Source organism: Cydia fagiglandana, chromosome 22 (assembly GCF_963556715.1).
Source record: "Cydia fagiglandana chromosome 22, ilCydFagi1.1, whole genome shotgun sequence".
NCBI lineage: Eukaryota > Metazoa > Arthropoda > Insecta > Lepidoptera > Tortricidae > Cydia > Cydia fagiglandana.
Genome location: NC_085953.1, coordinates 3,248,005 through 3,269,347, shown reverse-complemented (window position 1 = coordinate 3,269,347; position 21,343 = coordinate 3,248,005). Strand labels below are relative to the sequence as shown.

The following is a 21,343-nucleotide window of genomic DNA, read 5'->3' as shown; positions in this document are numbered from 1 at the left end:
TGTCTTTCGGCGCGCGGGGAGCATGACGAAGGTTGGAGCATATACTGCGTTATAGACTAGTTAGACGCACTTTAAACCGTTTTAAAAGTTTGTTTGCGTTTAATACGACGTCCATACAAAATAAGAAGAACGTATAATAGTTATACGTTTCTAAAGACTATTATGGTGACGTAAAAAAGTTAAGTGATACTAGGCTAAAATGGCGTATGAGACATTTAAACAAAAAAAAATATTATACGATTTTTTAGACTAGTATCAGATCTAAAATTTTGCTAAAGATCCTAATCTTAAAGTGCGTATAGCGTCTTTTACGTATTTTTAGCCTAGTTTTTGGCTTATACGTTATTTTAGGCTAAATATGGTGGATTAGATTTTACGCAAACCAGAGCGTAAAAAAACGTATAGCTGCATATACGTTGTTTTAGCCTGGCTTTGTCAAATAGTCGCTTTTTAGACTAGGAACGAACGAAAATTAGTGCAAATACGGTCTTTTTACGATATTTTTCTCGAAAACTAAGCCACTTATCGGAAAACGGGCCAAAGTGGTCGATGCGTCTTGATCTCTACATTACGAATATCACAAAAAGTCCATTTTGGCAAAATGTCGAAAAACTGCCTTTTAGCTTAGGGCGGCAGCATTGTTCTGCAGGTTTTACCAGTGGCAGGCGTGGCTCACTCTACGATTTCGTCGCTTTGCAACAGGTAGCTAAAAGTACATCCGTTTCACACCAATTTTGGTGGCTAGCTAGCCATAAGCTGCGCGTGGCGCTGTCGCCACCTAGCGGCCATATCTGTCCTGATGGTAACAGATGCGTTTTGTTAGAAAGTGAGTCTTCTGTGCCAGTGGGTACAATTAGTCAATGCAGGGCCCTTTGCTCTGACTTGCCTTAGCCAACCGTCTAGAATGGTCGAGAGCTGCGTTCTGCACTGATATTCACATCTTCCTCGCGTTGTCCTGGCATTTAGCCACGGCTCATGGGAGCCTTGGGGTCCGCTTGACAACTAATCCCAAGAATTGGCGTATGCACTAGTTTTTACGAAAGCAACTGCCATCTGACCTTCCAACCCACAGGGTAAACTAGGCCTTATTGGGATTAATCCGGTTTCTTCACGATGTTTTCCTTCACCGAAAAGCGACTGGTCAATATCAAATGATATTTCGTACATAGCTAAGTTCCGAAAAACTCATTGGTACGAGCCGGGGTTTGAACCCGCGACCTCCAGATTGAAAGCCGCACGCTCTTACCGCTATCGCTAGGCCATGCACCAGCGCTCTTGATATTATGGTCGTGTATCCGTACGTATGACTGTGTACATTTCTACCTGTATATACATGACACCGTGATAAAAACAGTGTCCGTCTCTGTCAATCCCGCGGTGTTAAAAAGTGACAATTATTTTATCACGTGGATAAAGCAATCTTTAATAGGCTGTCTGAGATGCCAGACGAATTAAAAGACTCATTTGAATTGATACCGTATTTTCATGCATTAAATTACAAAAAGAACTGGTATTCCAATGACAGCAGCTTAACAGTTGTTATGCTTAGCGGGGCATTAACTACGGTACTTTAAATACGAAACTAATTAAGAACTATTATTTATTTCTCTTATTTTACTACCGGCGTCATTATACTTCTAAACTTGGGTCATAATTTGCAGTTTAATTAGTCTTTTATAATAAGTAACATAACTTGAACTAGATTATTTTGGTGATATTTCGTTTGCCAGATGTGTGATGAATCAAAGTCCTGGGTACAATTAATTACTTTTATTCTGCTCCAAGTTCTTACTTCAACACTTTCGACATTCTTAACTTAACACGCAGTAAGCCTTCCTACTCAATGTTACCGGTTCAAGCGCCAAAGCGAGAATGCCCCTTCCATCCCATGGTACGTTACATTTATACTTTTTCATCATTTTAATTGGTGGGTAGGAGAGAAGAGTCATTTTCGCGACTACCGACAGATTAATTAACAAATGTTCGGGTAAACACAAATCACATTTCTAATCACTACCCACTGAATGCCATAAGTTTAACATAACTCACATAAAATAATTATAATTTATTCTTGAAATCTTATGAAATATCACACTCGGCCATCCGACTGCGTGCTACCTCCGGTGCACGATCAACAATAATATCACACTCGGCCGTGTTGCCCAATATCTTTTCAATCCTATTATAGTTAGTCTGTTTGTGCAATACCAGTACTCTTCATTGTACACCAGAATACAATAAAATAATACAAAGAATTACAGCAACTCTAGTAGAGGTAAACTTCAAATTATTTAATTTACTCATGGTATCAGGTATTGCAGATGGAAACTGTATTCATTCTTCAGATTAGTATTGCTGTTACATAAAAAGGAATACCTATTTAAATACCTACTTATACTACTGATCATGTTAACGTTCACGAAATACATCGTCCACACTGTCAACCCCATATGATTTGTTAATTTAGCTAATTACACGCAGGATTGCAGACAATATTAGCGGCACGTACTTGTAGAATAAGCCCAAATTTTATTGCATTGATTTTAGCACTGTAACATACTTATAAGTTCTACTTATAACAAACATGGCACGAGCAATAAAATTAGCCTGATATATCAGAATAAGAAGAAAGACAACTACCACATCATAAGCAATAATAACTGACATCAATAATCAAATTTGTAGAACTTTTATGGTAAATGTAGGAACTGTTTATGGGAAGCTATGTAATTACATTAATGGCTTAATCAGGTTTGTAATTAACAGTTGCAATTATATAATGTTTTCTCTCTGAAATCAAACATTTTTTTTTTCAAATTACAATACTAGTTACATGCTTGATGACGTCCTCCACTGTAGGTCCTTCTTGAGCGTCGCCTTGACTCCCGCGGTCCTTCTTCGTACGGGTCATCTGAGCGAGGCCCTCGTCGTCAGCGCCTGCTGTGGTGACGACATCTGTCTTCAGGCCCCTCACGCTCGGCTGTCGCAGTGCACAGCGTCCTCTGTGGTAGACCGTCGCTGACCTCCAGCGTCTACCGCGACTCTGCATAAGTCTTGCTCGTGACGGCAGTCTAGGTGATCTCGGGGTGTCAATATCGGAATCCATTTTACCCTGTAATTAAATTTCAGTGCGCTGCATGATTGGTCGTTAAACTTTCATTCACCCTACACCAGCATACCAATGCTTTTTCCTGTTTAAACTCTTTAAACTCAAGATAAACTCTTTAAACTCAAGGTAAACTCTTTAAACTCAAGGTAAACTCTTTAAACTCAAGGTAAACTCTTTAAACTCAAGGTAAACTCTTTAAACTCAAGGTAAACTCTTTAAACTCAAGGTAAACTCTTTAAACTCAAGGTAAACTCTTTAAACTCAAGGTAAACTCTTTAAAGTCAAAGTCAAAGTCAAAGTCAAAAATACTTTATTCATGTAGGCCTAGTAACAAGCACTTATGAACGTTTTACATAATAATATATTATCTTAAGCTAATTATCAGAGCAATTTATTGAAGTTAATATTATTCCATAGTAATATTGGATTATTATACAGATCAAATTTAATACTAAGAATTTCACAAAAATATCGTCAAACATAAAAAAAAATTGTATAAAAAATACTAGTCTAGAATGTTTCTAGAATAAAATCTAAATGTCAATAACAAATGTCAATAAAACTTAACAAAGAAGTACATACATTGAATTATCTATTTCGAGTCACCATTAATCCCACGTTGTTTTATCAGTCATGTAGTCTTGTGTGGTATAATAAGCTTTAGAAATAAGTTTACGCTTTACATAATTTTTAAATTTATTAATTGATAATTCAGTAATATGGTTTGGAAGTTTATTATAAAATCTTACACAATTACCCATGAATGATTTTTTAATTTTATGGAGCCGTGTGAAGGGCACTGCGAGCTTATGTTTATTTCTAGTATTAATATTATGAATGTCACAATTTTTCCTAAAATTAACAATATTTTTATGTACATACAGAATATTCTCATAAATATATTGACAGTGCACTGTCATTATGTCAATTTCCTTGAATTTATCTCTAAGTGAGTCTCTATGGTTCAATTTATATATTGCTCGAATAGCCCGCTTCTGCAGAACAAAAATGGTATTTATCTCTGAAGCACCGCCCCACAGTAAAATACCATATGCCATAATGCTATGGAAGTAACTAAAATATACTAATCGAGCTGTTTTCACATCAGTTAACTGACGGATTTTGCTCACTGCAAAAGCTGCAGAACTCAGTCTACTCGAAAGAGTAGCAATATGGGGACCCCACTGAAGTTTAGAATCTAAAGTTATACCAAGAAAAACTGTACTATCAACTAATTCCAATTCCTATCATCCTTCACAATGACACTTGTTTGCACATGCTTTACGTTACTACTAGTGACAAACTGAATACATTTAGTCTTTTTCTCATTTAACAATAAATTATTAACATTGAACCAATTTACTACCTTTGAAATAGCATCGTTTACATCATTGTACGCTTGTTGCTGTCGTTTGACTTTGAAAATAAGTGAGGTGTCGTCTGCAAACAATACTATGTCATGGTGGGTCTTTACAAGGAATGGCAAGTCATTTATGTAGATAAGGAACAGGAAAGGCCCCAATATTGACCCCTGTGGTACACCCATAGAGACCAATGACCCCGGTGATCGCTGTCCACTCACATCGACCCTTTGTATTCTACCATTTAAGTAGGACTTAAGTAAATTCAGTGCCGATCCTCTAACTCCATAATAGTGTAGTTTCCTGATCAATGTTTCATGACAAACGCAGTCGAACGCCTTAGACAAATCACAGAAGACACCTAAAGCATCTCGTGACTCCTCCCAGGCATCGAAAATATGCTTAATTAGCTCAACACCAGCATCGGTTGTTGAGCGACCCCGTGTGAAACCAAACTGCTTATTATGCATTAAATTATTGCCGTTAAAATGTCGTACTAATTGTGAAAGAACTAATTTTTCAAAAATCTTGCTGAATGTTGGTAGCACAGATATCGGTCTAAAGTTAGTGGGGTCAGAGCTGCTACCAGATTTAAACAAAGGAGTTATTTTACTATGTTTCATTAAATCAGGAAACTCGCCGCAATCGACACTGTTGTTAAATATAACTACCAAGTCAGGCGCTACAATTTCTACTAAGGATTTGACAGCATGGACAGAGACTCCCCAGAGGTCATTCGTTTTTTTGACATTAATTGATTTAAACGCCTTTATTACATCTGAGGTACAAACATGTTCAAAATGAAGGTCTCTACAACACTCTGGAGCGTTATCTTTTAATAATGTAACAGCAGATGAGGGTGATGAATTTAAATCCTTAGTTGTGGATACTGGTACCTCGGTGAAAAATTTTTCAAATTCAGTAGCTACTTCTAAACTGGAATCTATAATTTTGTTATCAATATTTAGTTTCAGTTCTTTCATTGTGTGTTTCGAGCGACCAGTCTCCACATTAATAACTTTCCAAGTTGCTTTAATAATGTCCGGACTATTTTTAATTTTCTGACTTAGATAATTCCGCTTAGCTATATGACAATCTATTTTAAACTTCTTCGAATATTCCTTGACATGTTCTTTAAATTCATCACTCGTATTAAACCGCCGTTCCTCATACAAAACATACAGTTCACGTCTCCGTTGATGTAAGTCCGCAGTAGCCCACTCACTAAAAACAGATGCACCACTAACTACGACCGATTTTGAAGTAAATATCGCGTTATAATGTTCCATAAAAGTGTGAAAGAATGAATTATACATACTATTAGGACTCATATCGGAAGACAAAAAGGGTAGCGCCTGAACTAGACTTTGCTTCATTCTTTCCACGCGGTCCGAGGTTACTGGTACAAAAGTAATTTGTTTTCTCAATGTATTTTTCCTTAAGGCCTCAAATACCATTAATTGGCCTAAGTGGTCTGATTCTAAATTGCTGATAACTTTTTTAGTAATAGGAAAAATATCACTGAAAATATTATCTATACAGGTGGCACTAGTAGCAGTCACTCTAGTAGGCTCCATAAACATGTGGTTGAGATTAAACGATTTGAAAAGATTCAACAATCTACAAGACATTGTTGAATGTTCCAAAATATTTATATTAAAGTCGCCGCATATAAGTAATTTCTTACTAGAAGGTGATAGTTTAAGTAGGACAGATTCCATTGTTCTTTCAAATATTTCAAAATTACTTAATGGCGGCCTATACACACAGACAACAATAAATTGCTCCAATTCTACTGCACTTAGTTCTATAGTCCGTTCAACAGACATGGATACAATGTCCTTACGTTCCTTAGATTTTAACTGACTATTTAAAATAATTAATGACCCACCATGTATGGAACTAAGTCTGGTGAACGAACTTCCCACCTGGTGATTATTAAATTGAGGCATTAATTCATTATTATTTAACCAGTGTTCAGTAACGCATAAAATATCAATATTGAAATCATTCAAAAAAAGTTCAATCTGTAAATCTTTTCCTCTAATACATTGAATATTTTGATGCACCAGGTGGATATACTTTCCATTTTTGCAGTATTTTTCATTATATTTATTTAATTCTAAATTGCCAGAGACAGAATCCTTTGTCTTAACAGCTAGTTTAAATCAATTAAATCATTGGTTATGACTGGAACCAATTCCAAGTTCATGCTAGGCTGCTCAATAGGAGCAGAATTATCTGCCAAATTCTTGGCAGAAATGTCAAGTAAATAGGATAGCGATAAAGCTATTTGTCTTTTGTAATAATTTGAAAGGCAACACTTGCCTTTACTCAAAAACACCATAGGCATATGGTATTTACTAACAAATTTGTTAATGTCAATTATGCTAAACTTACTACTATATGTACAAAGATTATATAGAGATATATTTAACTTATGTCTAGTGTTGTTTTCTGCCTCTGACATTTGCTCACAATAGGGGAACGTGAAAAAAATAATTTCATGCACTGCAAGTGAGTTTAACTGTTCAAAGTATTTAACTAAATTATTTTTGTTCACATTACCCCTATTCCCCATAAGAATAAGCAGTGTTGTCTTAGAATTAATATTACTGTCATTTAAAATTTGTTTTATGATATTTTCAAAGCTACTGTGAGGCAGGCAATTGCTGATTGTACTAAGTCCCTTTAGGTAAAAGTTTAAAAATGAGCTCATATTGCTTCCAATTTCATCAGAATACATAATAACATTAGGTTTAGGTGTGCTTTGTTGTGTAGTGTGGAAGGAGCTATTATCATTTACATGCTGTTGTGGTAAACCGTCACACAGGCTTAGGTCGAGTAAACTGGTCGACAAATGTTCAGTCACTTGCTTACAAGCACATGACTGGGCATTGGTCAGTGACTCAAACCGCTCTGAATTATGCTTAATCTGGGATATTAAATCATCCATGGCCAAAGAATATTCATTAATCACCTTTTTAGAACTCTCATTTATTGTTTCTAAGGATTGTATGGAGTCCTCCAAACTCTGAATTTTTAATTTCAAAGTCTGTGTGTCGGTTTCATATTGCAATTGACTATTTTCTAACTGGGCAGAATACAAATCTAACTTATCCACTAAATTAACATTAATTTTACAAAATCTCAATTTTTTAAAAAACAATTTATTTATTTTTGACAAGTTCTGGTTTTTTTTTATGAGTCTATTTAATTTAATATATTTCTTTAGTTTGTTTCCGCTGCAATTTACTAACCTTGGTGTGGTGGTATGATAGGCTAAATCTGTAGTGGCCAAAAGGTTTTCAATTGGTGCGGCAACCAACTGAGAGTCGGGCCGGACCAGTTCTTCGAACAAGCTCTGAGAGTGTGCCGCTGCTGCATTGTGTTGGGCCTCCTGTAGCTCATAGATTTGTTCGTGGGCGTCGTGCAGTGCTCTCTCCAATGAGTTGATGTCCTTCAGGGCCTGCTCATACGCAGCACTACACTCAGTGAACCTGTCAACCGTCTCCTGAAGCCGGGCCCGCTCTGAATTTACATTATTGTAGTCAGCTTCTAATGAGCACAGTTCCTTTTTAAGCTTATCATTGCTATTAAGTACTAATAATAGTTCCTTCTCACTGTCTTCCCTTTCACTGAGCAATTGAGCACAAGATTCCTTGGATATTTTCAACTCCAGCAAGGTAAGTTGGAGTTTATCAGTCTCCTGCTGGCGAGCCGCTGCGGCTGCTCTGCGGGTAAGCATTGTAGACAGTTTTGCAATTGAAATTATACCCAAAAATAAACAAGGAATCGCTCACTCAAGCTAAGTGATATTTAGATACGTACTTACGTGAAATAGTGACGATTGACTGTATCTACACTGTGTTCTAACCCTGTACAATGATTAACGCTTTATTATAAACACACTTAGTAAATATTAATGATAAAAAAAACCCAGAAAGGATTCAAAGGCGAACAACAGGTTTCAAATTCATAACCTGTAACGGCTACAAATCTGAAAACAAGACACTAGTAAACGCCACTAAAGCACTTCACTTATTATGTATACATAAAACTTAATGTTAAAACTATTTAATTCACACTTATAATGCCTAATATTACATGAAATATCATTAAAATTAAAATAATTACAAGGGACCTAGCAAAATCAGCTGCTTATCGTTTGACAGCCGGGGTTGCCATCATTTAAACTCAAGGTAAACTCTTTAAACTCAAGGTAAACTCTTTAAACTCAAGGTAAACTCTTTAAACTCAAGGTAAACTCTTTAAACTCAAGGTAAACTCTTTAAACTCAAGGTAAACTCTTTAAACTCAAGGTAAACTCTTTAAACTCAAGGTAAACTCTTTAAACTCAAGGTAAACTCTTTAAACTCAAGGTAAACTCTTTGAACTCAAGGTAAACTCTTTAAACTCAAGGTAAACTCTTTAAACTCAAGGTAAACTCTTTAAACTCAAGGTAAACTCTTTAAACTCAAGGTAAACTCTTTAAACTCAAGGTAAACTCTTTAAACTAAAAGTAAACTCTTTACTCTCAAGATATACTCTTTAAACTCAAAATAAACTCTTTAAGCTCAAAATAAACTTTTTAAGATCTTTAAACTCTACAGATCCTAACTCTGACTTTCAACTGCAAACCCGTATTAAATACAACATCAATGGACTCCCTGGCAGCACACGACATGGCCGCACTCATAAGCAGCACATCTACATGGCTGTAAACTCTAGCAGCACACTACATGGCTACACTCATAAACAGCACACCTACATGGCTGAAGACTCTAGCAGCACACTACATGGCTACACTCATAAACAGCACACCTACATGGCTGAAGACTCTAGCAGCACACTACATGGCTACACTCATAAACAGCACACCTACATGGCTGAAGACTCTAGCAGCACACTACATGGCTACACTCATAAACAGCACACCTACATGGCTGTAGACTCTAGCAGCGCACTACATGGCCACATTCATAATCAGCTCTAGACTATTCAGACAATTCGTACTATATACTCTTATTTAAACTCAAACTCTTCTAACTCTTATTTAAACTCAAACTCTTCTAACTCTTATTTAAACTCAAACTCTTCTAACTCTTATTTAGACTCAAACTCTTGTAACTCTTATTTAGACTCAAACTCTTCTAACTCTTATTTAGACTCAAACTCTTCTAACTCTTATTTAGACTCAAACTCTTCTAACTCTTATTTAGACTCAAACTCTTCTAACTCTTATTTAGACTCAAACTCTTCTAACTCTTATTTAGACTCAAACTCTTCTAACTCTTATTTAGACTCAAACTCTTCTAACTCTTATTTAAACTCAAACTCTTATTTAGACTCAAACTCTTATTTAGTCTCAAACTCTTATTTAGACTCAAACTCTTATTTAGACTCAAACTCTTATTTAGACTCAAACTCGTATTTAGACTCAAACTCGTATTTAGACTCAAACTCGTATTTAGACTCAAACTCGTATTTAGACTCAAACTCGTATTTAGACTCAAACTCGTATTTAGACTCAAACTCGTATTTAGACTCAAACTCGTATTTAGACTCAAACTCGTATTTAGACTCAAACTCGTATTTAGACTCAAACTCGTATTTAGACTCAAACTCGTATTTAGACTCAAACTCGTATTTAGACTCAAACTCGTATTTAGACTCAAACTCGTATTTAGACTCAAACTCGTATTTAGACTCAAACTCGTATTTAGACTCAAACTCGTATTTAGACTCAAACTCGTATTTAGACTCAAACTCGTATTTAGACTCAAACTCATATTTAGACTCAAACTCGTGTTTAGACTCAAACTCGTATTAAACTCAAACTCGTATTAAACTCAAACTCGTATTAAACTCAAACTCTTATTAAACTCAAACTCGTATTAAACTCAGACTCGTATTAAACTCAAACTCGTATTAAACCCAAACTCGTATTAAACTCAAACTAGTATTAAACTCAAACTCGTATTAAACTCAAACTCGTATTAAACTCAAACTCGTATTAAACTCAAACTCGTATTAAACTCAAACTCGTATTAAACTCAAACTCGTATTAAACTCAAACTAGTATTAAACTCAAACTCGTATTAAACTCAAACTCGTATTAAACTCAAACTCGTATTGAACTCAAACTCGTATTAAACTCAAACTCTAATGGATTCTCTGGTAGCACACTACATGGCCACACTCAAACAGCACATCTACATGGCTGTAAACATTAGACCCGGTTATATGATACCACCTACATGATATCTATAGAACCATTAGAGTCTGACTATAGTACACCACATACATGGCGACTAACTACATGCTAACTACACTCTTACCCACATACATAGGTAACTAAACATTAGACCCGGTTATATGATACCACCTATATGATATCTATAGAACCATTAAGGTCTAGTACACCACATACATGGTGACGAACTACATGCTAACTACACTCTTACCCACATACATAGGTAACTAAACATTAGACCCGCCGGTTATATGATACCACATACATGATATCTAGAACCATTAGTGTCCGACTATAGTACACCACATACATGGTGACTAACTACATGCTAACTACACTCTTACCCACATACATAGGTAACTAAACATTAGACTCGGTTATATGATACCACCTACATGATATCTAGAACCATTAGAGTCACGACTATAGTACACCACATACATGGTGACTAACTACATGCTAACTACACTTTTACCCACCTACACAGAGAACCATTACAGTCCGGCCATAGTACACCACATACATGATGACTACTACCTACATGATATCTTTTGAGACACCCTTCATTCATTCAAAAACTAACCAGAGGCGTTTATCAGTAAGAATTTCATATGCTTACTAGGAAATTCCAACCTTGATTCTTATTTTGTAAATGGTAAGAACGAAATAAAATCATTTTAATTTTTTTTTATCAAGCACGACTTGCTATTGGATCATTTAGCTCATATTAAACATACCTACTAGGTATTTAATAGATTAGGTTCAGTATTCGAAACTCAAATATAGGATGTACATGTGTATGTACACACTTTCATCTAACGACATCGACAGTACGTATTTCAACTAAATCTGCACAACAACCGATAACTTTGTGCATATCTCTTTACAATATGGTCATATTAAAATTTAAAAACCACTCAGTTAAATAAAATTGTTACTTTAACGACAATAAACGTACTTGCCTTTAATGGTACATGTACAGATGTATTTTAATTGCTAACGGATCGGATTCATTAAAATTTATCCAAATCGTATCCATTGTATTCAAGTTCGCTAAACACTGATAATAACCTACTACTGCCCTGTACACACTAATCGTAACATGACTCTTGTAAAAAGTTAGTTTTTCGACTCGCAATCGCTATCAATTTTGATTACCAGCAGAGTCATAAATTACGTAACAAATCTACATTCGTTACTTCAACTTGACCATGATTGCGTATCTGCATATTATTAATCAGGTTTCAAGATTATAAGCATTACAACTTAAAACTGTCTACCATAAAGTCAAGAGTATATAAAATATGTATATGTAGATATACTAGGTACTCACACGTTCTGTTCCTTTTATGGGCGCCGTTTACCAACACTTCTGACTTGTGATGAATCAAAGTCCTGGGTACAATTAATTACTTTTATTCTGCTCCAAGTTCTTACTTCAACACTTTCGACATTCTTAACTTAACACGCAGTAAGCCTTCCTACTCAATGTTACCGGTTCAAGCGCCAAAGCGAGAATGCCCCTTCCATCCCATGGTACGTTACATTTATACTTTTTCATCATTTTAATTGGTGGGTAGGAGAGAAGAGTCATTTTCGCGACTACCGACAGATTAATTAACAAATGTTCGGGTAAACACAAATCACATTTCTAATCACTACCCACTGAATGCCATAAGTTTAACATAACTCACATAAAATAATTATAATTTATTCTTGAAATCTTATGAAATATCACAGATGCAATATTATTATACAATTTATGGTGTGTTTCACTTACATGAAATGTACAGTCAGAATCAATATTAGCGGATGAAATAACGTGCCTATTTAAAGTATCTACCAACCTCGATTACTTTTCCAAATAGAGCTATATCTCGACAGTTCGCATTCTAAAGTACCTTACCTATCCGCAATAGTTTAATTGTTATACCGGGTGTGGCCTGTAATATTTAACTGTAGGCTGTACTCCTCATACTGATCAACATTTTGTTCGGCGACTTTTAAAAATAACTTGTTGTGTGATTTTTAATATACTTTAAAGTTTATTCTAAGACGCAATGTATTGCGAATTTTGTTACGTTTAAGGCCTGACAAGCAACGTCAATCACAATGATAATGGCGTGGCGATGGCGTCCATTGAAGATAATATTTCTTTTGTATGAAAAATTCTTCTTCTCCGTCGAATTACTCTTGGCAGAGCAGTCGTGGTCACGTTGAACGACGAACGATTCTACGCCAGTTCTCCCTGGCAGATGCTTCTCTGGCACATGTGTTGTGTTGTGTTGGTGTGTTGGTAAGAGCTTTTATCTGATCCGTCCAACACATGATAAATAGGGAGTCTAAATACTTCATAATTTTTAAAAGTTGTTTAATAAAAGTGTCACCGTTTGAGGAGTACAATCTATGTTTTAATTATTTGCTCATGTTACAGGCCACACCCGGTATGTGTAGAAAGAAACATATTTCTTTTTTGTTAAGCTATCAGAGAATGGTACATTTGACGCATAGTTTACGGCCTCCTAGCTTAGTTGAGATTATTGCCTCCGAAGCAGGAGGTCCCGAGTTCGAATCCTGGTAAGGGCATATATTTGTGTGTTTATCATACTGTTCATCCTGTTAAGGATGTTTTCTATGTATAGTCTTTGATGCTCGCTGTACAGTATGACTATAGTCTGAGAAACCATTATGTCAGTAAAAAAAGGTAATTTTGAAAATGTACGCGCAAAGTTTCGATGTTCCGGCGTAATTTTTAATTTTGATCTTTTTTTCTCACAAGTTAGTTTGCCACACTATAATAAACAACAACCAACTTCACTCTATAGTTCATCACACTATACAGGATGTGAAAATTCGTCACCTCCCCCTATGCGATACGCACATGGGAAATAGGAAACAAATTCCGGACAAATTTCCCGACAAATGTCGAGCCAATGTTCCTGAGACGTTGACAAATATGACACGTCTAGCTCATTTATCCACAGTATCCTCCGGCTCCTTTAAATGGAACTACTTTCATATTGACTGTTGATTGATGAAGCTCTGCTATCGCACAAACTTATCTACTATTGCCACAGAGTAAAAAAATCCACACAGTTCCAAGCAGTGGAATCCAAGCTTGTAAAAATTTTGAACGGTATTTTAGTAGTCTATAGAGCTAGTGTTTTAGAGGTAGATGAATGTGAACATTTTTTGCGAATAAAAAGCAAAGCGTAGCGCACTCGTTTTCTCAAATATTTATGAAACACTCCCACAGCCGATGTGAGCGTGAAAACATTCATCTAAAATTTACTTTGGTATCTAAAGCGCAAAGTATTGGATTGAGTTTCTAGGATTTAAAATGTATTCGCTGACGGAATCGGTGATAGATTTAAATACAGCGCTTTTAAATCTTTGATTAAAGTTTTAAAGGTTTTATTGGCTAAAATAACAAACCATTTATCAGTATTGTGTATTCGTACTTATAACTAATAAGTATATAATTAGAAATTGGCTAATATGCCAAATGTAAAATGTATACGCCAAAAATTGTATTTATATTTTTTTCTGTTTTTATTTCTCATTTTTATGTTTCTCAATCAGGCAACGTTGAACTTATTTTCCATTTATCAACCCAGGTAATTTTTGAAGATTATTATATCAACACTCAATACTCAATCAGGCAACATGGAACATATTTTTCATGTACACAGGTAAGTTTTGAAGATTATCATATCCCAAGGAGGGTTAAAACTTTGTATTAAAGTATAGCGGAAAAATTACATTAAATGCCATTAATACAATTTATAGCTAATTCATTTCCATGTCGTTTTAAAGATAATTTGTTCCTTTCTGAAAGGAACTCCTAAACATAAGTATATCTGTTCTCAGAACCTAACAGCAGTCATAGAAGTGCATTTCCACTTGACTCTCTCAACCTCGCAAGTGCTACTTCAATTCAGTGCAAAACCAACCATGTTCCTTTTGAAATAGAGTGCAGATTTGTGTGAAGACATTGGCTTAGATAGATGTTTGGGAAAGCTGTGTAGATTTCTACAAATACCTGCATTTATTCCGTCAAGCGGGCGCAGCTGCTTGCGTGAATGTGCTCGAATAGTCATAGGATCTTTGAGATCGCTGTGCTAGTGTGCTGTCCTAGGAAGCTCAGTACCTTAGAGCTGCATTCAAGCATTAAAATTATACTTCATTTGACAACATTGTGTTAGGGTTCGTGTATAAAAAAAAGCCTTAATTTGATTGTTATTTTCAATAAAAAAACATGGCAACACCGTTTCAACATAGACAATTTCGGTCTATATTGAAATGGCGGGTAAATAAATGCATATCGAGGATTGGTCGATGAAATGCGCGGTACGCCATTTTACCATAGACAGCCGTCTATGGCGCGAAAATACTGATCGGTGATTGGTGGAAATTCTGACAGGTGATTAGTGATTGGAAGGGGGAAGGGAGAAACGATGGGGAACCGGGCCAGTTGCGACATCCTAGTGTTGGTCGTGAAAGTAGGAACAACCTTGTGATAATACCTAAGTTAGATTTATGGAAGCGAAATAATAAAAGTATTTAATCTCAAGTTTGAGTTTTCAAGCAACCTCCAAATCTACGATACTCGAGTTACCAGCAGTTCGAGTGAGTGGTGTTTTATACTTGCAGTCAGTTCCGTCAGGCGTTCCGTCACTCCGCGATTTCGTCGCTTTGCTCCAGGTAGCTAAAAGTACATCTGTTCGATCCCAATTTTGAGGTTTGCCAATAAGCCGCGCGTGGCGCTGTCGCCACCTAGCGGCCATATTTGTGCTGATCGTGACAAACGCGTTTTATTAGAGAGTGAGTCTTCTGTACCTAGTAATATTATTTATTCTGTGGTTTCGTTGAGTAATATACAGGTTGAAACATTTTTTCTAGAGACTGAGCTGAAAGGATAGTGTTATCTAAGGGCCACTTGCACCATTCCACTAACCCGTGGTTAAGCGGTTAAACCATTAACTTAATGTCAAATTGTACTGGTAACCATGGTAACTCCAGGTTTAACCGGTTAACCCCGGGTTGGTGGAATGGTGCAAGTGGGCCTAAGTGATCTAAAATCGGGTTATAATCGTATAGCTGGATTTAAAAGTAAAACAAAATCATTTATCATCGTCAAAGTAGAATAGTCAAATATTTTTAATTTTAATTTTCTTGATCAGTAATACGAAAAATTACCGCATTAAACCGATCTGACTTAAGGTAACATTCCATATCTGACCGCAGCTGCACTACTGCTCCAACACATTGATGTTATTGTCAATTTCCATAGTAAAATGAATGACAGTAAAGTCGCAACAGTAGTGCAGCACTACCATTCATTTTACTATGGTAATTGACAATAACACCGACGCGTTAATACTAGTACTGCAGCTGCGGTCAGAATTGGAATGTTACCCTTGGAGTGACATTCCATTTCCAACTGCAGCTGCAATACTGTTCATTTTGCTATGGAAATTGACAATGACAGCGACGCGTTTCCATAGTAAAATGAACAGTATTGCAGCTGCAGTTGGAAATGGAATGTCACCCTTATACAAACCGTACACCACGACCTCTATGTCAGATACCTTTATAAATAAATCATCACCATAATATATTCGCCCGCGCACCATGTGTTCGCGATGAATCCCCATTTGTATTCTTATTATCCCGAGATCATGCATACGCAGCGCTTATGACGGTTATATGACCTGTCTGAACGCACCTGCGGGCGCCAATCAGCGAAGATTTTGTAGGCTTTTTCGTAGACATACGGCTCGATTCGGGAAATGAATAAGAGATGCACTAGATATGAAATAGTAAAGATATGTGACGCTCCGCGGCAAAAGGTACCTTATGGCGGCTGGCGCCGCGATTCGGGAAATTAATTAGAGATTCACTAGATATGAAAATAAATAGTTAAGTTATGTGACGTTCCACGACAAAAGGTACCTTATGGCGGCTGGCGCTTACGTCGCATAGCGATGCAAAAATATTGGAGCGACGTTAATAATTGTATTAAGCGCCAACCGTCATAAGGTACCTTTATCCATGGGACGTCACATATCTTTACTATATCGTATCTAGTTAATCTCTAATTCACTTTCCGAATCGCGCCGATAGTCATGTTTTGTATTAGGCACAGGCGTTAGAAGTGCTTAGTTCCTTTCCTTATAATCTAAAAGACATTTTTACCTGTTTTCTTTACGGGAAGTTTTTTTTTCTAGCCTATTTGAGTGTCCCACTGCTGGGCAAAGGCCTCTTCTCTTAATTTTCACGTCTCCCGATTTGGTGTTTCCTCCGGCCAGTTGTTCAGGAAGCTATCCAGGTCATCCCGCCATTTCCGTTTGGGCCAACCGCGTCTACGTCCCTCTACCGGCATCCACTTGGTGGCTTAGCTAGCCCACCTCTCCGTATGCACGCGGTAGACGTGATCGTATACCAAATAAATGCCGTATAATCTTGTTACCACTAACTCATGTATCTATTGCTACATCGATTTGTCATGACACGGCAGATCTGCCTAAGCGCACATGCGGGCGCCAATCAGTGAAGATTTTGTGGGCTTTTTTGGTAACATAGGAGTTTTTGTAGACACAGATGTTATGAGTTCAAAGTGTTAAAACAATTATGTATAAGATTTATGATGACGTCTATTTCTTGAACTGGAGAAATACCAACACAATCATTCGGAAAATGGGTCGATCGAAAATTCCGTCAGCCAGGAGACAAAAGAAGCTGAGCTTGTTAGAAGAAATTTTGAACCATTTTCTACTAACATGCTTAGTAGATGGTCCCTTATGGAATGGCTCAGAAATATGCATGTTTGTTGAATTAAAATACCGTAGCACGAGAAATTAAGAGTGACACAGGAGAACGTAAAATAATGTATTATACTTCAGGTTATATTGATTTGATTTTTTGATTCACAGTGCACATCGAAAGCAATATCAAGTAATATTAAGTAGAAAAAAATTATTTTCTTTCTTAAACTCAATCAGATCAACATTTTTTTTCTGCGAAGAATAGGTTAGCGTACGTTAAAGTTAATTGCTCACAAAGATAGCTGTAGTTTATACCTATTATTAAATAATTTCTTATAGTATAATTCCCTAGCTTAAGCATGAATGGTTATTAAACAGTTAATTTTAAGAAGCCGGTGCCGTGGCAGCCGCGAAAGAAAGCCGTCATGAAACGTGCACAGTCAGTCTCTAGGGGACCGTTTGAGCAAGGCAGAGATACCAACACATTCACTCAGCAAATACCGCGTCCAAACTTTAAAAACAAATATCATTTTAACCTCATAAGGCCCAATGTATATATACAATCTGTTTCAATCTAATTTGAACCTTCCAAAAACGAAATAAAGTAGCATTTCTTTTATTTCAATGTTTTCTTAAACAAATGAAAGTCACTCTAATGTATTATACAACAAGGTTCAAATTAAAAATAGGGAAACTTTCTATGGTGGGGCTTACGAGGATAATACAGCGTGTATTTTTGATTTAACAGCAAATTTAAACGAGACGTAGATTTAAGAGCCACCATACATAATTTAATATCCAGTGTGATTACACACGGAGACGAAAGCAACGCAAAAAAATATTCAAAGTCTTAGACCAAGAATAGTCTGCAGCGATTTTATATAGCGATAGCCCACGCAGTGCAAGTGTTATTTAAAAAGTCAAACGTCTATGAAATTATGACGTATAAATAACACGTGCACTGCGTGGGCTATAAAAATCACTGCAGACTTTTCTTGGTCTAACTCTATTTGTATTGGTTCAGTAAGTGTGACGATATAAAAAAATAGTAATTCATTACACGCTAAGGGGTTGTGCACAAATCACGCGAGGTATTTTCGGCTACTTTTTGATCCCCGCTCCCCCTTGGTGATATTTGGTGAGGTTTTTGGCTACCCCCCTCCCCCCACGCAACCTCACGTGTATTTTTTTGTTTTTTTTTCATTCGACCTAATTTTAAGATAAATAGTGTTGTATTTAGAAAATATTGTTTATATTTCTATTTTTTATAAATAGACTCGCTATTTTGAAGTGCAGATTGAAGATTTATGTTTAACGACCCCGAGAAAAAGTATCTACTCATGTGGTAGGTGTTATTTTCTTAGTTTCGTTTACTGTAGAAAAATACACGTGAGGTTTGCTTATACCCGCCCTCCCCCAACGTGGTCTATCGTGAGTTTTTCGTGACCCCCCCCCCACCCCCCATCGAACCTCGCGTGATTTGTGCACAAGCCCTTAAATATATTTTGGGAGAAAAAAAAAGTAACTTAAACAGTTTAACATGACTTTAGGTACATTATAATTTTGATAAGGTTATGTTATATATTCAAATATTCATGTTATAGAATAGAATAGAATAGAATAGAATAGTTTTTTATTCGTAAACACACAGACAACAGACATACATAGAAAAAACATAGTGAAAAATAAAGTGTCACGAAATGGTCCCATCTCAGCATGTTGCTGGCGACTTCCAGCGCTGATCTTCCGATTAGACCATCAAGTGAGAAATAATCACGGAAGGTAACAGACAAAAAAAAGTTTTGTACGGAACACTAAAAATTAGTAAAGAAACATAAAATAAACCGAAAAATAGATTACACACATTTTACACAGCTAATACAAAAAGAGATGAATTAAGTACACGGATTAACCGATCGAACTTGTACAATCCGGTCGGGTCACATCGTAGCGCGGCATTAAGCGCGCATAACTAGCGCCAGCGGTAGCTACACGAAATTAAATTCGATGACAGATTTGACAAACAATAAAGTGAGTGAATCTAATATAATATTATGTAAAATCTCAATCAGTTTTAACTTTTTAGTCATGAAAACAATGTTACAAAGTTGGCTAAAATATATAAACAAAAACAACACCAAAGTTAAACAAATAGAAACATAATGAAAATGACACAGATAAAAAGGATGGCGTGTCGGGAATGGTGTCGACTCCTATGCGGAAGGAACAAGAACATTGTGGTAAGTAACAAAATTTACAATACAATACAACAACAGCAAGAGTCTTGACTACAGGCAGCTGGTTTCTAATCTGCAGGTTTCCTGGTTAAGCTGGTGATTGAGCATATACTGTTTGAGCTTTGTTTTAAAACTATATATATTTTGCAGGTTTCTCACTGGGGGCGGAATGTTGTTCCAACAGCGGGACGCAGAATATTTAAAGCTTCCTCGGAAAGCGGCTGAGGCATGACGCGGCGTCAACAGATGAATCCCACAATCACGGCGTTCGCGGAGCTTGATGCAAGATAGCTTGTTGAAGAGATATGAAGGAGTTTTATAGTTCAGTACGCCAAAGAGCAAACAAGCCAAGTGTAGTTTACGGCGGTGTTGCATTTTGAGGATGCTATGGCTATTCAGATATGGGGTCACGTGAGCTCTCAACGGAATATCGAAACAGAAGCGAGCACAGGCATTTTGAACACGCTGTATGAGTCGTTTAGTTTTTGCAAGAAGTCTTGGCCCAAACACAACATCCACGTAGTTCAGCTTTGATAGGACGAGTGATTCAATTAATTGAATGCGCAAGTTTTCACTTAAATATGGCCGAATTTTATATAGTACCTTAAGTTTATAAAAGCAACTCCTAATTGTCTCAGCGGTATGTTTCTCATATCGTAGTCCGCAGTCCATTATGAGACCTAAGTTACGCGCCTCATACACCCTCTCAACTGGTTTGTTCATTAGCAGAACATCCACTGAAATGCTGGCACCGGCCAGTTGCTGCTTGCTGCCAAACACAAGGTATTTTGTTTTGCTAGGGTTAAGTAGTAGGCAGTTTTGTGTAGCCCATCCAGCAATTCTGGTGAGATCTTCATTTAGTTTCCCTATGGTACTGTTGATATCGGCGGGCTTACATGATATATCGGCTGCCCTAAGCAGAAAACAAGTAACTCGGTTTTGACAAATTTTTGAGGAGAGCAAAAAAACGGAATTTGTCAGTTTTGTTAGGTATTTGGTCTAAAATGTAACATCTGTTTATACTATTATGTTAAGGGCGATAAAATTAAGCTTATACAGACTTTATTTTTTGTTATTCTTGTATATAAAACTTTGTAGAGGCATAAAATGTTTTCTGTGTAGTTTACTGCCCGAAAATCTCGGAACCATTCTACACAAATTAAAGTATCTCGTGTTTAGCTTGGAAATAGCAAGCACTTTAGCTTCTTAAATACTAAACATATTAGGCTCTCCGCTCAATAAATTTTCCAATTTTCATGCAATTCTGAAGGAAATGGTATCAAATGAAAGCTAATAACATAAGCTACCGAAAACTCATTTTTATTTCTTTCAGGTGTATCGACTTCAAAATCTCTGTTAGATAATAAAACGCTCGAAAAAAAAATATTTTTATAATTATATGTGTTAAAGTTGTTTTCAATTGGAAAATATACTTTTTTTAATTGGTAGTTGATGTTGCCATCCTCGGACCTTCTGACACATGGATATTGCTATCTATTTCATCGATTTTATTTATTTCCAGAGATTATTTTTGTGATACGATGTCCCATTCCTTCAACAAATCCTCTGTCTTCGTGGATGGGTGGCACCTACAGGATCCTTCTGCCGTATTT

General features: G+C 36.4%; 1 long non-coding RNA gene across 1 annotated transcript; it reads left to right on the top strand.

Annotated features, from left to right (window-relative positions):
- The first annotated feature begins 19,477 nt into the window (after window positions 1-19,477).
- Window positions 19,478-20,245, top strand: LOC134675563 (uncharacterized). The gene is made up of 2 exons (XR_010099767.1): window positions 19,478-19,733; window positions 19,881-20,245. It is a non-coding gene; the product is annotated as an uncharacterized LOC134675563 (long non-coding RNA).
- Window positions 20,246-21,343: the final 1,098 nt, after the last annotated feature.